This window comes from Tiliqua scincoides, chromosome 1, assembly GCF_035046505.1.
Source record: "Tiliqua scincoides isolate rTilSci1 chromosome 1, rTilSci1.hap2, whole genome shotgun sequence".
Classification (NCBI taxonomy): domain Eukaryota; kingdom Metazoa; phylum Chordata; class Lepidosauria; order Squamata; family Scincidae; genus Tiliqua; species Tiliqua scincoides.
In genome coordinates, this window is record NC_089821.1 from 98,621,102 (window position 1) to 98,634,760 (window position 13,659).

The following is a 13,659-nucleotide window of genomic DNA, read 5'->3' on the forward strand; positions in this document are numbered from 1 at the left end:
TAGGCAGACTAACTTGCTAAGCATCTGCAAGTGACACTGGGAAGCGGATACACTTAAGTTCTGTCCTCCATTCCAAAATGTCATGAAACTTCACTGCTAATCTGAAGAATGGTCTCCAACAATTGTTCCATTGCAACAGACGTGAAATACAGAATTCGGGGGGGGGGGGTTGATGATCTTTAATATAACTAGCCCTGCTGATGCTCCTTGTAAGCCAGTTGGCTCTATCCTGTGTTGTTGTTTTTTTTTTGCACTAGGTGATTGCTTCCATGTTAGCTATTTTCTCTGGAGTTGTCATCCTTTTGTTTGCTCACTTCTTACAATGTATCTATACGACCTAGCTATCAAACTGTTGCATTCCAGGGTTTTCTACATTGTGCACCTGTGTTTTTCAGATTTCACTGGTGGCGATTTGCTATAAAATGCAATTGCAGAACCAGCCTGTAACGGGTGGAGAAGCAAAGCAGTAGAAGAGTTTTTAAGGAGAACTGTTCCATTTAAAATGAAAGCCCCATTTGCAGGTTTTGTCTATTTATGGCTTCCCAGGTCAGTGCCAAAGGAAGACAAACAAGTGCCAAATTGCCCCATAATTGCCTGTTTAATCAACTTTTGTTCCTTATGACTATACTTTTTTTTTTTAGCTTAAATAAAATATTGCATTTCCTCCATAAAAGAAAATACTGCTGGCACCTGTTTATCCACAGCTCTGGCTCATCACAGTCCCACGTTGAACCAGAAAGTAGTGATTTTTTGTTTTATGGGGCCATTTCAAAGCCCGCAGAGGCCTCATGTAGCCTCTGCGGGCTTCAGAAAGCCCTCCAGAGGAGACTGGAGCACAGCTGTGGTCCCTTTCAGAGGGCTTAGTGGGCCAAAAACCGCAGATTTCATCTGTGGTTTTCGGTATCCACAGGGGGGGTCCGAGAACGAATCCTCCGCGGATACCAAGGCCCCACCTGTTGGAAGAGACTATTGAAGAGAAACCAGAAACCCCTTGTCCCCACAGGGAACAAATGCCGACTGACCAAGGGATAACTATGGAGAAACTTGGCATTCATCCCTTTGCTGCACTGATGTGGAAAGCAATAGAATAAGTTGAACTTGCAAAAATGCAAGTTTCAATCAGCATTGCTAAATGGAACTTTCAGGTGAGTACATGTAATAGAAGGATCATGGTCATATGGTGAGATGTTGCTAGATAATTTAGATCAGTGGTTCTCAAACTTTTAACACCAGGACTCACTTTTTAGAATGAGAATCTGTCAGGACCCATCAGAAATGATGTCATGACCGGAAGTGACATCGTCAAGCAGGAAAATGTTTAACAATCCTAGGCTACAATCCTACTAACATCCAGGAGTAAGCCCCATTTACTATTATTGTTAAAAGCATATAAATAGTAGCCTGTTCAAAGTACAGATCTGTAACATTTCCCCAAATGCAGTCACATACCATGGCAGCATCAGGTCTAATAAATTAAAAATAAAATATTGAAATGAATGGGGACCCATCTGAAATTGGCTTGCAACCCACCTAGTGGGTCCCAACCCTCAGTTTGAGAAACACTGATATAGATGTATATTAAATGCTGTATGGAACCCTCTTCTAATTCCACTTCCATTATGGAATTGCTGTGGAACTAATAGTCTTTATACATGGTACTACTTATACATTCTCATTATGCAACAATCTGTAAGATAGGACAATAATTCCCATGTTATGGATACTGAGGCCAAGAGCTAGTAGCTTGATTTAGATCACCTGGTGAGATCATGACTGATCTGGGGCTTGCGGCTCACAGTTTAGATGCTTAAGCACTAAACCACAGAAGCTCACAATCAACATTTCTGGTCACATCTGTGAGTCAAACTGGGTAAGCTTCTTTTGCATGTACATACACTTTCTCGCTATTGCATTATGAAAATATTATTGTTGCGGGGGGGGGGGGGGGTTTGTCCCCTGAGTGGAGATGAAACAATACAAATTATTATGTACAAAGTTTGTCCTGAAAAGTCAATTTTACCAGGATAAGCTAGTGAACTATTATAAACTAGGCAAAAGAGATTATATATAGACTTTTATTACTTTCAGTGCAGATTCTGCAAACTTAATAAAATGCAAATCATTATAAAAAAGAAGTGGACAAAAATGTGTTATCATAAGAAAGAAAATATGGAAGGCAAGTCCTATCAAACTATTGCAACAAAAACATCCCAGATTCTTGTGGCATTTTAAAAGATTCTGTTATTGCAGCATAAACTTTCATGGACCAGGAACCTCTTTATCAGATTCATGAAACCAAAGGTTCCCTTAAATCTTAACAAGAACAAGTGATTGGAAGGCAGCCAAACTATTCTTACACCCAAATAACTTTCAGGTTATTTGCATTAATACAAATAGTGAAGCAAAAGACTTGCTGTCACCACTCCTGCTTACCCTATGCAAGAGACAGTGTGTTATGAAAATTGTCATTACTTTCCAGAACATCCTCCATCCACAAAAATATCAAAACTAATATGCTATTTGAGACATTACTGCCATCCAAACAGTTCTCTAACTGTGCAGGGGTGTTAGACAATTATTACAGAGCAATAAATGTCATGCTTGTAAAATATCATAAATCAATAATGCTCATGTTATAGGAAATGTTGATATTTATATGAAATGCTAACAAGTCCAACTGCAGTTGCTAGCAGAGCCATAACTCCTCAGAGCCTGAGAAGCACCTGCGCCGGGCACTAAGCCAAGGGAGGTCACATGACTGCCCCTCAGATTCCACCCTAGTTATGAAGGAAGTGCCAGCACGTCCCTTCTCCTGCGGAGGCTTCCCTTCAAGGGAAGCCTCCATAAGAAAAGGAATGGGGGCTTAAAGCCACAACAACAAGCACCCCTTTTCCAAGGAGAGCCTAGAAGTGGCACCAGATGACATATATCACATGCCATCACTGCCCCTGGCACCAGGGCAGAGCGTTATATCTCTGGTTGCTAGCATTCATTCATGTCTCTGAAAAAATGTACCTGTTTTCAGATGATCTCAGAATTTCACCTGCAAGTGAGGAGAAAATGAATGCTGTGGCCCTCTTCCCCATCAGAGAGTAGGGTCACTGCCATTCTCTCCCTCAACTCCTCCTTGCTTTGCTGCCATTTTGAAATAGCATGCACTGTAGGGCACAATAAGGAAGTTGAAAGAAGCAGAAGTGGGGCGGGGCTTCTCCCAGCTTCCTTGCTCCACCTCTCTCTGCCGCTGTAAGTCCAAGCCACAAAGCTTGGGAAAGAAGTAAGAGAGCAAATGCGAGCTGTAATGAGGCTGGTGGGCATTAAGGTACTGTCTGAACCCATCTGCCACTTGAGGTAGCCAGTCTCATCTTGCTTCCAGGCTGGCCCAACCCTGGTAAAACAGATGCATGAATTACTTTTTTCTTCTAGTATAGTGCCTGAAGGGAAATCCATGCATCTCCCTGAAGATGATTGCGTAAATTATACCTACGTCTAGTGTCCAAGGATTCCACTCAGGTAAAGATGTGTGGATTCTCTCTTTTGCTTATTACATTGAAAGTGTAGGGTTTGAACTGATTCTCAGTTCATTTAATTCTGAGCTTCTAGCATCAGGGCCTAGGAGAGGGGGGTAAAGGGAGTAATTTGTACCTGGGCCCAGGGTCAGAAGGGAGGCCCAGGAGCCAAAGGAGGGGGCCCAGAAATTTTCTGGGATCTTATATTTTCCAATCTCACCCAGACTCATTGCCCGCATGGGATGCACATGGTGATCATTTTGATCACCGTAAAAGATGCATGGCTTAAGTTGTATGCTTGGTAGTTGCACATTTTTTATAGAGAGCATGTTTTGTATATAGGCATAGGCATAGTTTTAGTTCTAATGGATCTTCTAGAACTCATCAGCAGTACAGTTGACCCTCATTGTTTCAGCATACAGTGAAAATTTACGATGGACACTCAATAAGATAAGGTTCACTGTATGATCAGTTCTGCTCTTTGTGATAAGTATGCATTGCTGTGACCTAGGAGAGAAAGGGAAGAGGGAACAAGTAATGGTGGTCTCTTAATTTATGACCAAGCAGAGAAGTAGGAGGAGATCCTTGTTCCCTTGTTCTTCGCCTGGCAATGGTACCATTCTGCAAAATGGAGCCAGCAACACTTCCTTTCTGGAGTGGCTGCAGCAGAGCTATTGGGACAACCCAAAAGAACTGAGGAGGGATGGGCTGAGTGAGTGGTAGCAGTTAGCTGCATGTTGCAGGCAGCTCTGTCTTCTAACTAAGAGGTGGAAGGGAAGGGTGCAGTGGCTCATCTCATTTTCCTCTCTAGAGCATTTTGTAGAGCAGGAAATAACCCAAAAGAATTAACCCAAAATAACCCAGCAGTGGTGATAGCTGGACAAGATGAAAATGGCTGGATCTGTTGCAAGAGAGGGATATGACAGGCTTGGGAGTGAGCTGGGATGTGCAGCTCTGTGTAGGAGAGGTCATTTGCAATTGAATAGCTTCCAAGGTCTTGAAATTATTTACCAAAAACCAATTAATGGGTTAACGTTATGATATTTTCACGATATGATGGAGCAGATTCATGTAGTGGAACGGATTAGTATTGTAAAGTTGAGCTCCATTGTATACTCTGCATTTTCTGAACAAATCTATTCAGTTTCATTAATATTGTGCACATTTACAAGCCTTCCCAAGCTCTGTAGATTTTCTGTACTAGATTGTTTTGTACATGCTCTGAAAGAAAAAGACAGACAAGAGGCTGTTGCTTCACTGAAGCTGCATTATTCCTATTAATATAATTGGGAAGCTGAACTGGAGGGCTAGAGTTTAAGGAAGATGGCATCCGTTGATAAGATGTCCTATTTTCAGCATTTAAATCTCAGCTGGTGATTGGGGAAGAAGACTTATTTTAAATTATTTCCATCTTCTACAACTGACCTGGAGTGATTTACAAATGGGTTTTTCATAATTACACAGCAAAATAATGAGTCTTGCTTTTTACCAAATTTTCAATGTAAGGAATTGTTGCAGAACAACTTCAGGTCCATTTAAAACCATAGGTCTCAGTTACCAAACTTCTTTTTCATTATGGTCAGCAGTTAAAGGTTCTATTGTCTCATCCTGTAATCCTTTCCTCTTCAAGATATGACATCTGTACAAGGCTGCAAACATGAACTCTGCAACCTTGAAAGTTCTGATCACTAAGATTTGGTATGTCTGCCAGGATGTTAATAAGGGTGGGCACTTTTTCTACATTTTACTCTTCAAAAATATCAGGGCTGGGATTGAAGAGTAGAGAAGAGACCTAAAGTAGCCATCCATGCACAGAAAATATTGCAGTTGCACTGATGATGAAATCCTAAAATCAAGTGAGAGAGCTAGCAGGTTTGTGAGCAAGATGCTGTCTTACTCCTGGACCTAGATCTAGTGATTTGGGGTACTGAATATTTTATCTTGCCTATAAAAGGCACATTAAGAACTCTGTTGATTTATGACTTTTTTGTCTAGGTTCAAGAAGTGAGAAATATCTATTTTCAGATATTAAAACATTCAATCTGGGATTGTTAGCATTCACATGCGAATGTCAGCACCCCCACATCTTGGTCATACACTGGTATGGATGTGTGTCTATGATTACGTATTCCTACTTGTTCCAGAGCTACTTTTTAAACTTAAGCCAAACTTCATCATTTTTATGACAGGGAGGCAGGATAGAAATGTCTTAATTATTTGCTAATTCACTCATCACTTATGTTGCCTATACCACTGTTTCTCAACCAGTAGTACTCGTACCACCTGTGGTACTTGAGGTGGCATTTGGTGGAATTCACGGGACCCCCACCACCTGGCATTGAGACCAGCAACACAACGCAACAAGCAGCGGTAGGAGGCTTGGCTTGGCCTGCAGAGCTCCAGCGTGTGCTTTTCACACACTTGAAAAAAAACCTCCTGTCTGTCCTCAGCATCTTACCAGTGTTTGTTGTGTTGTGTCTAGTCTCCCAATCTGGAAGTAACTGGTGATATCATCACCAGTTACTTCTGATGGTACTTCCAACCATGCAAAGTGGTACAGCAGCAGACAAACATTGAGAAACTCTGGCCTAGACTCAAAAGTTCTCAAATATATAAAGGAAGAAAGACATTGAAAAACAGCAGGGAAGTGCTGAACAGTTCGGGAAGAATTAGCTTGTGAAGGTGTCCTGGGGTGGCTGAGACAGAAGAGACCTTGGAAAAGCCCCTTGAGACTTAATCTGTTTTATTCAGCAGTGTTAGTTTTTAATAATGCTGGTAGCAAACTAGTAAAGAATTCAGCTCTCAACCTATTATACAACTAAGCATTCTCTAGTGTATTATAAAGTGGAAATACGTGAATGCAAGGGATAAATCAAGTTGATTTCTATCCCAGTAACTGCGAAAAGCAGATGAGAGTAGATTTATCTAGGGGATGTTCAGACTCCCCTGTTCAGTGGTTTAATTACAGATTCTATGTCCATTAATCAGGGATTGACTGAAGACTTTGGAAGTGAAAACACATGTCCCTTCTACAAAGTATCTAAACAACTACTTAAATCAAGCAAATCCTTGTGGACAGATAAAAATGAAACAAGTTAGAGATAAGGATTTCCCTGCCAAAGCCACTAAAAGTATTTTGATTTATCTCTGTGTTCACAAGGGTCATCTTCAAGGGCTTTGTTAGCTCCCTACTTTAAAACTATTGTACTAGAGAACTGCAGTAGTCTTTGCAGAACAGAGCTGAAGCCAAAGATGCCTATAAAAAGTGAAAGTAAGTTCCCTCGTGACCCTTGTATACTTGCTGGGCTTTAAGTGTGCACATGAAAGCCAGAGCACAAAATATTGCTGTGGATTGTCATAGCATCCTACTGCTTCTCTTCCTATCTGGTGTTGTCCTAAAGGAGGTAGGGGCAAACATTTCCAGAAGGATTGTGCTCTTTTGTCTTCAGCAGCTGTCTTCACAAGGAAGAATGAAGGGGAACAGGACTGAGCTTCTAGCTCAGCAAGACGGGGGAATCTCAGCTTCTGTCCTAGCAAGATGGGGGATTTCTCTTCTTCACTGCCTGCTCACACAAGAGAAGGTGGAATAGGACTGTTAGTGGTTCTACCCAAAGATAGTCATGACATTGAGATCAGTGAGATAATTTAGTTGGGACTAACTTAAATGCCCTGAATTTCCATTCCAGTGGGGGAGCTATTTTCAGGTATTTAAAACATTCATTCACATGTGAACATACTTTCAAATTTTGGACATTCTCCACGGCATTTATGTGAACCTTGGAAACTGTCAGACTCCAGTTCTGTCTAGGCCAGTATTGTCTGCACCACCTAGTAGCAGCCCCAAGTTTCAGACCTTGGTCTTTCCCAGCCCTGCCTAGATATGCCAGGATTGAACCTGGGTTGTCACAGCCCAGCGTCTCGCAGAGCACTCGTACACGCCCCTGGCTCTCTGCAATACCCCTGCAGAAGGCGTACACAGATGCTCACTGAAAATAGGCTTGGAGCTTTCTTATATGCCTATTATGCCTAATAATAAGTATTAATATGTGTACCTTCATTAATTAGCAAGAGAGGAAAAACACGTTAGAGGGAAAAACCACTAAGCTAACTGGGTCCCTCAGTTGCGGGTCTTGGACACTGAAACAATGCCCAGTGCTTTCCAAGCAAGGCAGGAAGAAGATGCAACAAACTAAGTGGTCACTTTGAGGTGCCCAGCCCCTGCCTGGAAACACTAACGGGTTTACAAGATGTATGCAGTTAAGGGATTAGAACAGAGCTTCTACCAAGCAGCAGAGCAGTATCCCAGACCAGGCTGCTACAGCAGGCTTTTAACCCTTAAAGGGACCTAGAGCAGTGGTTCTCAAACTTTTTATCTCTGAGACCCACTTTTTAAAATGACACTCTTATTGGGACTCACCTACCTTTATTTTTGAAAAGGTGATCTAGAATGAAATAATGTTTATTTATATGTAATATTATTTGCATTTATTTATTTGCAAAACACTCGATCCATTTCTCATAGTGAGGCAGCCCTAATGAATAGCCTCAAGGCTTGAGAGGCTTAGTTATGTGACCCTGCCTTCACCTGCCCCACTCACATGTCATTGATGAACTTGGGGGAAAAAGATACCCCAAAAAAGGCACTTGAACATTTATCTTCCTATATTTACACAAGTTTGCTAATTGCAGGAGCTCAGCTCTTTTCAGGGTCGTTTGCAACTGTCTGATTTTTTTTTGAATAACCTCAGGACTTGAGCCAATTCATTATCTGATTTTTTTCATCATCTGTGTTTTCATGGAAGGCTCTGTGGGACCCACCAGAAATCGAGTCATTATCCACCAAGTGGGTCCTGGCCCACAGTTTGAGAAAAAGGAGCAAGTGGACAGCACCAACTTCTCAAGATGCAGTGGTCTTCCACAATATGCTACAACAGTCATGCAAGAGGCTGCTCAGGTACAGAGCAGGACTATCAGTTTGAGGTTTTTTTGTCCTCTCTGTGCTCCTGAGTCTAGTAGCAGCCTGACACATGGAGATTTAACAGTGACTGGGGAAAAACAATTGCTTGCTTGATTCTAGCTACAGACACAGGAGCAGGCTCACTGAAAAAAAATTGGCAACCCTACTGAAGCTTCATTGCCAACAACACCTCTTTTTTTTCTCTTTACAAGATTGTTTTGTTGTTCTTCTGACTATTTGCAGAGACTGTTAGAATTGGCACGGGAGCAATTCTGCTGTTATTGGTAGCTGAGCCATTTACATTAGCTAATTGCATGCACTCAAACGATGGAATCTCTGTGGAATAAAATGAGTGTTCCTTTTGAAGCGGCAGGGACTCTGGTTAAGCTGTCAGGGAATGGCGCAAAGGGGAGAAGCCTGTACTGATCATTGTGCTGCTTTTCAGTTTTGTGAGCAGTTGCCTATTGAGAAGCAGAGTTTCCTGATTGGGTTTTGCCATTCTACAATCTGTCAATTTTTCCTTTGCAAAATGTTGGTGTTAATAATGTTTCTTCCCCTTAGATCAGGAAAAGGTATATTGTACAACTAAGACTACAATGGCATGCATAATTACTTAAGAGTAATCCCAACTGAACACATACTTCCAAGTAAACACGGATTAGATTGGCTGTTAAATTGCTACAATTATGCCTGTTCTTTAATAGGTAACAATGAAGCCTCTGATTAATGTGCAAACCTATACACACTGTCCTGTGAGCAAACTTCATTGAACGCAACAGAGCTTACTTCTAAGTAGACATGCCTAGGATTGTGCCATTAAATATATAAGCATGTGTGCTCACAGAGATGATTGCATCCCCTACAAGGGGATGTGAGCTTTTGTCAAAAACTTCAGAGAAGTCTTGGGGCCTATCTAGACCACAGGTTTAATCTTGCAGCCTCAGAGACAGTTGACTATTTCGACAGCCATTTCTTTAGAAACTTCTCACCTGCCATTTCATATTTTGGATAATAAAAGAAAATATGAAATGGTGTATCAGGTTCTGACATGGGGCAGTTATGTTAGTGTTCGTCCTGGGGTATCTTGAGGAATCAGCTCCTCATCTGGGCTGTTGGAAGCGTATTGCAACATGCAATCACATAGGATCGTCTCAACTTTGGGACTGCCAGTATATTAAAATAGAGAGGCAGATCAAATATGGTGGAATATTTGATTCCCAGATGGAAAGGAAAGCATTTACACCTATCATCCCTTTGAACAGTCTTTGTAAAAACTGTACTGTTGATGTGGCAAGTTTCTGTCATAATGTGTTTATAATTCTTAAATTATGGTATATGGCCTATGTACTATTAAACCAAATAAACTTGAACTTGATCTCAGGTTTAAGCTGGTTTTGCTAGTCACCCCTTCCCTAAAGAACCATGAAAACTGAAGTTTAGAGAACTGTAGGACATTATTTCTAATAGAGAATGTGCAGCATCCTCAAACAAATACAATTTTCAGGATTCTTTGGGAGAGCTTATCACACATTTGTACTGTCGTTATATCCTAAGAGTCAGTTCTAATAATATGGTACAGCAAGTAGGGCCACTACACGATGCAAACATCAAGTGTTGACCCTAGCTCTAATACAGCAATAGTCATTGGTGTAATCATGACCATACATCCTCTCATCCCCTGCCTGACTGATGGCACCGTGTTCCTAATGGCTGTCACAGCATCTCTAAGTTTAGTGCATGAGGGTAATGCTGTGCTATCACTTGAATAAATGAAATAGAGCAAGAACAGGTCTGCCTCTTTATCCACTGATCTGGCATCCACTGATTTGACTCACCACTGATATCAGGGTCCATTTTTAAATGCCTTGTAACAAGGGGGAAAAAAGCACCAAAATCCCCTTTCCTACCTTCATGCTGTTAAACAGCACTAGTTGCAAGCTTCTCGGGGGTTAAAGATCACTTTAAAGACCCACTCTTGGGTTTCTTGCTCCTCCATTGTCACCCCAGAAGGCATCAGCATAAACACTATACCACATTCAGCCATAATTTCATGCCATTAGATTCCATTATTCACCTAACTAGTGGCTGAATGTGGTATAGCATCTATACCAATGCATTCTGGGGTGACAATGGAGGAGCAAGAAACCTGGAAGTGGGTCCTTAAAGCTATTTTTCCACTGATTTGGTATCCACTGATTTTTGTATCCTTGAGGGTTCCAAAACGGAACCCCAGTGGATAACGAGGCATGACCTGTATCTGTACATGATTTTTCTTAATTGTCACAATGCAAACCTCTGCATGACAATCCATTCTTTTGGGTCAACAAATTAACCAGATAAGAATAAGATAAGAATCTAGCTCATTTGGCCTTTAAGTTTCCTTGAACTTTAAAGGGATGTGTGGAGTCAGTAAATTAATTGACTAACAACTGCAGTCCTGCTTCTTTAGAACAGAACCCAAATAAACATTTACAGCACAATCTTTGGCAAGTCTACTCAGAAGTAAGTCCCATTGTATTCAATGGGGCTTAGTCCCAGGAAGCTGTGTAAAGGATTGCAGTCTTAATTTGTTTCATGTGCATGATTTTTTAAAGGCTGCAGAAACTGGGTTACCTTTGGCAGAGTTTTTATTTTTCTTTTCGCAGAAAATGTCAACCGTACTGGCAAATTGGCTAATTAGCATGTGGTCATCTAAATCCCAGTGGTAAGCTCTGCAATAGTGGCTGAAGACTAAAAGCCCAATCCTATGGACTGTGAGTGCCTGCACTGCAGCTGCAGCACTGGTGCTGGGTATCATAAAAGTGCCATACCAGAGAGTAAGCTGTGCCAGCATGAAGGCCTGCACCCTCCCGCGGGCACCACGTCCTTCCTGATGGCCACCGGTGCAGGTGAGTGTTGCAGCAGGAAAGTAGGGGAAGGGTATTCCAGAGGCAGAGGTGTGGAATGGGGGGGAATCCGGCCTGGGAGGGGGCAGGGACAGCACAGCAGGCCTCCGCTGCTTTCTGACCCCCATCCCAAGCCCAGAAGCAGAGCTAGAGGGAGGGTGGCATGCTCCACAATGCTCCATGTAAGCAGCCCTTTACAGCAGTAACAATACGTTGCTGTCACTGCCCCAAATGGCTCCAAAGCTGAGGGGGAGAGGTTGCTTACAGGGCACGTTGCGGAGTATGCTGTACTTGCAGCACCACCTCCCCCTCTAGCTCAGCTTCTGCCCAAGCCTGCTGGCCTTACCTGGTGCTACTCAGTTCTGCACCAACTGAACCAGAACCAAGTAGCCCCTTGGACAGGCTGGGTCTCAACATGGGGTAAGGGAACAAATGTTTCCTTACCCCAAGGAAGCCTCCCACCTGCTCAGTTGCACCGCTGGATACAGCACAGGCCTGGTGGCCCTGCTAATTGGTTAACAAGGTCCTTTATAGCAGCTGCTAAAACTGTCATGGAATAATCAAGACCCTAAGGCTGCGATCCTAACCAAACTTACTGCTTAATTGTACTCATGTTTATTCTGCCTTCTTTGCTGAGTGAGGTTCATTCTCAGGTTAATGCACCTTGGGTTGTCATACAAAGCATGCACACTTACCTGGAAGTAAGTCCCATTGAAAATCAGAGCATGCTTTTGAATAAGCACATTTAGGATTGCACTGTTGGTCCCATGGAACTAAATGGAATTCATTTCAAAGTCATCCTGGTCCAGTTTGGCCATTTGACCCAATGGAATTTACAGGAGAAAAGTATTGCCATTGGTAGACATAAAAATTCAACTGTCTTATAAGCACTATTTTTAACAGAGAACACCTGGGGCTCATTTTACTGCAATTAGGTAGAAATCAAGTCCCAAAAGTCAGCTGCCATTTAAGTTCAAAGCAGGATCAGAACATCCAGCATTGATCTTAACCCTGCAGTAAACAGAAGCATCTGCATCGGTCTTCAGTCAATATGAGTAAAGTTTCCCAAAGGCACTTTCTAAGAATAGAAGCAAAGGGCTCCCTTTAGGTCACTAAATGCCACAGACAATTTGCCGTTCAGACATGCACAAGATCTAGTGCTTGATCACCTCTAAAGAAATGCAAGAGTGTCTCAAAGAATATGTTTGAAAAGCTCAGACTCCTAGTTTTTCTAACAAAAACAACCTGTACAATTTATATTTTTGTTATTGTCCACTCATTATCAACATACCTTCCAGAAAGGTAAATACTTGTCAGCATTTGTGACTGTAGTCTTTTTGTCTTGCAAATTGGCTAACTGGATTAGAAAGTCCGTTTCATGGAGATTTTGGTGTAAACTGTCTAGAGTCTAGACTGTCATCTTAATCCTGTTCGTTAAGGTTCACATGCCTCTAAGAGTGAAATATGTCTAACCAAAAATTCTTATTTTCTAAAGTATAAAATCAATGGCTGATTATAGCTATCAGAGTTGGTGATTCTTCTCTACCACTCAAAAAAAATTCCTTAATATTTTATCATCTCACTAGATATCTTTCTGATGCCTTGAAAGCACAATTTTTTAAAAATCCCCTGATCTTCCCTAGTAGCTACAAAATGTATCTATTCTGTGCATCTAAATTACTGCAGATACTCGCCTATAAGTGAACCCCACAGATAAGTTGAGGGCAGGTTTTGAGCCAACAATCATGGGATTTTCTATGACCCTCGAATAAGTTGGGGGTTAAACTTAGGGGGGTGTCTGACTATAGTTTTGTCTGATTTTACCCCAGGCCAGATCCTGAAAAATAACCTACCACTAAACAGAACCTACAGTTCTGTTACCTAAGAACTGTAGTCTCTAATTTATTAAAAACATAGTAAAAGATCATAAGATACATTTTTATTCTTTTTAAAATTCTGGTCTTCACCACCTTTTTGTAAACACTATCAGAGTAAACTACATACCAGTAAAACAGTGGTTCCCAACCTGGTATTCACGTACTCCCAGGGACACTCAACAGGACCTTTAGAGGTAATTGAAAAAGAATTAAATAATTGCAGAAAAGGGCAGGCCGTGCTCCAGAATGCCTTGCAAGGACCAGCAAGGCAGGAAGGGAAGGGAGGTAGCTAGTTGGCTGTGAAAACCCCACCAATAGCTGGGCAGGAGGTCTGGTCTAGAGGGTAGAGCCTCCATTTGCCTGAAGATAACATCCACAAGGTTGCCAGTTCGAGGCCACCGGCACCGTGCGACCTTGAAGCAGCTGACAAGCTG